Source organism: Scardinius erythrophthalmus (assembly GCF_964197995.2).
Source record: "Scardinius erythrophthalmus genome assembly, chromosome: 1".
NCBI classification, from domain to species: Eukaryota; Metazoa; Chordata; class Actinopteri; order Cypriniformes; family Leuciscidae; genus Scardinius; species Scardinius erythrophthalmus.
In genome coordinates, this window is record NC_138221.1 from 56,444,111 (window position 1) to 56,447,983 (window position 3,873).

A 3,873-nucleotide genomic window follows, 5' to 3' on the forward strand; every position below is an offset into this window, starting at 1 on the left:
GGCTTCTGGGTCTTCTGAATGGTATTGAAGTCAAGCTCAACGAGGTCACCTCAGGTCAGGTCATAACCCTCCTCAACAAGTCACTGCTCCATTTTTTACCAAAAAAGCCTTCAGTGAAGGAACTGATCCAGCAGGTTTAGCCTCCATCGATGAAGAAATCAGTCCAGTGAAGATCAAGAGAGCGCTGTCAAGCTCTCTACAGCCGTGGCTCTACATCTCCACTAAGTTGGTCCAGTCCTAACTCTCATGCAGAGCACCGAGCAGAAATCTGGGACAAGCTAGCTGGGTCTTTTAATGATTCTTTTGCAAGAAAAAGGTACAGTGAAGCCCCATTTTTCTATAAATACCTCCCTCTCCCTCTCTCTCTCTCTGTGTGATGCTGGTGGTTTGGGCCCTCTCTCAGGGCTGAGGACTGACCCAGAAACTGCCTGTCAGAGCAGCAAAGGATGGCGCTCCGATTAGAGATCCTCAGAGATGCTGTGGTACAGTTAGATATAGTCTGGTACATTTAACTCCAATTCCCAGTCTAAGAATCTGATCCATTCTTCCAACTGTTCCTTAGAAAAACTGTTCCAGCACAAAAAAACAGTCTCAGAACAGCAGGAATGGTTAACCTCCAACACTGCAGTGAGAGGTATGATTTAATATGATATTAATAGCATTTACAGCATGACGTCAGAAAGTAATGAGGAGATCTGTGGCACTCAGGGCTGGTAACCAGAAGGTTGCTGGTTTGACCTCAGCTAAGAAAAAGAAACAGCACATCACAATTGTGCGCTTAACCTCAGGTTGTAGGGAAGTAATTAAAGTGCAGTGAAGTACTTAGTTTACTTGCATGTAAATAATTATACTCCAATTATTTAAATATTTTATTATTATAATTATTAAACAAATATTTAAACTAAAATAAAAAACCTAAACTAAAAAAAAAAAGAACAATACATTTATATATATATATATATATATATATATATATATATATATATATATATATATATATATATATATATATATATATATATACAGTGAGGAAAATAAGTATTTGAACACCCTGCTATTTTGCAAGTTCTCCCACTTGGAAATCATGGAGGGGTCTGAAATTGTCATCGTAGGTGCATGTCCACTGTGAGAGACATAATCTAAAAAAAAAATCCAGAAATCACAATATATGATTTTTTAACTATTTATTTGTATGATACAGCTGCAAATAAGTATTTGAACACCTGTCTATCAGCTAGAATTCTGACCCTCAAAGACCTGTTAGTCTGCCTTTAAAATGTCCACCTCCACTCCATTTATTATCCTAAATTAGATGCACCTGTTTGAGGTCGTTAGCTGCATAAAGACACCTGTCCACCCCATACAATCAGTAAGAATCCAACTACTAACATGGCCAAGACCAAAGAGCTGTCCAAAGAACTATAGACAAAATTGTACACCTCCACAAGGCTGGAAAGGGCTACGGGGAAATTGCCAAGCAGCTTGGTGAAAAAAGGTCCACTGTTGGAGCAATCATTAGAAAATGGAAGTAGCTAAACATGACTGTCAATCTCCCTCGGACTGGGGCTCCATGCAAGATCTCACCTCGTGGGGTCTCAATGATCCTAAGAAAGGTGAGAAATCAGCCCAGAACTACACGGGAGGAGCTGGTCAATGACCTGAAAAGAGCTGGGACCACCGTTTCCAAGGTTACTGTTGGTAATACACTAAGACGTCATGGTTTGAAATCATGCATGGCACGGAAGGTTCCCCTGCTTAAACCAGCACATGTCAAGGCCCGTCTTAAGTTTGCCAATGACCATTTGGATGATCCAGAGGAGTCATGGGAGAAAGTCATGTGGTCAGATGAGACCAAAATAGAACTTTTTGGTCATAATTCCACTAAACGTGTTTGGAGGAAGAAGAATGATGAGTACCATCCCAAGAACACCATCCCTACTGTGAAGCATGGGGGTGGTAGCATCATGCTTTGGGGGTGTTTTTCTGCACATGGGACAGGGCGACTGCACTGTATTAAGGAGAGGATGACCGGGGCCATGTATTGCGAGATTTTGGGGAACAACCTCCTTCCCTCAGTTAGAGCATTGAAGATGGGTCGAGGCTGGGTCTTCCAACATGACAATGACCCGAAGCACACAGCCAGGATAACCAAGGAGTGGCTCTGTAAGAAGCATATCAAGGTTCTGGCGTGGCCTAGCCAGTCTCCAGACCTAAACCCAATAGAGAATCTTTGGAGGGAGCTCAAACTCCGTGTTTCTCAGCGACAGCCCAGAAACCTGACTGATCTAGAGAAGATCTGTGTGGAGGAGTGGGCCAAAATCCCTCCTGCAGTGTGTGCAAACCTGGTGAAAAACTACAGGAAACGTTTGACCTCTGTAATTGCAAACAAAGGCTACTGTACCAAATATTAACATTGATTTTCTCAGGTGTTCAAATACTTATTTGCAGCTGTATCATACAAATAAATAGTTAAAAAATCATACATTGTGATTTCTGGATTTTTTTTTTTAGATTATGTCTCTCACAGTGGACATGCACCTACGATGACAATTTCAGACCCCTCCATGATTTCTAAGTGGGAGAACTTGCAAAATAGCAGGGTGTTCAAATACTTATTTTCCTCACTGTATATACATATACAACATTTATGCAAAAAAATATATATTAAAAAAATAAACAAATATATACAATTTTAATAAAACAAAAAATAAATAAAAGTAAAGTAAAATAAACAAAACAAAACAAAAGCAAAGTAAATTCAAAACAAAAGACTTAAATATATACATTTTAAACAAAAAATATTATAAAACTAAAAACTAAACAAAAAGAAAAAATAAATAACACAAAACTAAAAGCCAAGTAAAATACCTAAATATATACATTTTAAACAAAACAAAAATAGTTTAGAAAACAAAACAAAAATAAACAAATCTATTAAATGTAAACAAAAACAAAAATGAATAAAACTAAACTAAAATGAACAAAAGTCAAGTAAAATCAAAACAAATAAATATATACATTTTAAAGAAAATGAAAAGAAACAGAAAATGTAATTATTTAATTTAAAAAAATAAAATAAACAAAACAATAGTCAAGTAAAATCAAAACAACCAAATATATACATTTTAAACAAAACTAAAATAATATATAAAACTAAAAGAAAAAGAAATCTATAAAATGTAAACAAAAAAACCCAAGATATTGTGCTTAAATTGTAAAAAAAAATATGAACGACTTTTTATATATAAAATTCCATCTTATTTGTATGTTTTGATTGTGAAGTGAAATGTGACCTGAATATCTATAAACGTCCAGTGAGATCATTTAAAAAAGGAATACTTGCTGGCTATAATGGAGAGATAACAGTAATATAATGTGTGTTAAAAGGCATATGATGTTAAAAGATGACCCTTGATAACCCCTATTTAATATCACTCTGAAACTTGCCAAACCAGAGGGCTTTTCAACGGATCAGTAGCAAGTCAGGTCAGGATTCAATTATAGCTGGAAATAAAAGACAGATGTCATAATATATGGGCATATGTGAAGGCCTGGAGGGGCAAAGCACTGCGCATGTGCAATGATGAGCTGATGGGAAGGAGGACAAGTAGAGTCAAGGTGACCAAAGCTTCACCATGAACCCGATCTGCCAGAATGAAGCTTCTACTGCTACATCTATCTATCGCCTAATGAAAGAAAAGAGTGGATGTGTAAAATACACCAACCTCGTACTGTATTTGCCTTGCCAAATCTCAAGACGACAGAAGCCACGCGGGCTTGTAGACTAAAATATATCAATCAATCAGTCACAAGTTCAATGTTTTGAGCTTTCTATTTGTATAAATAGAAAAGGAACAATGTATCCACAGAAAT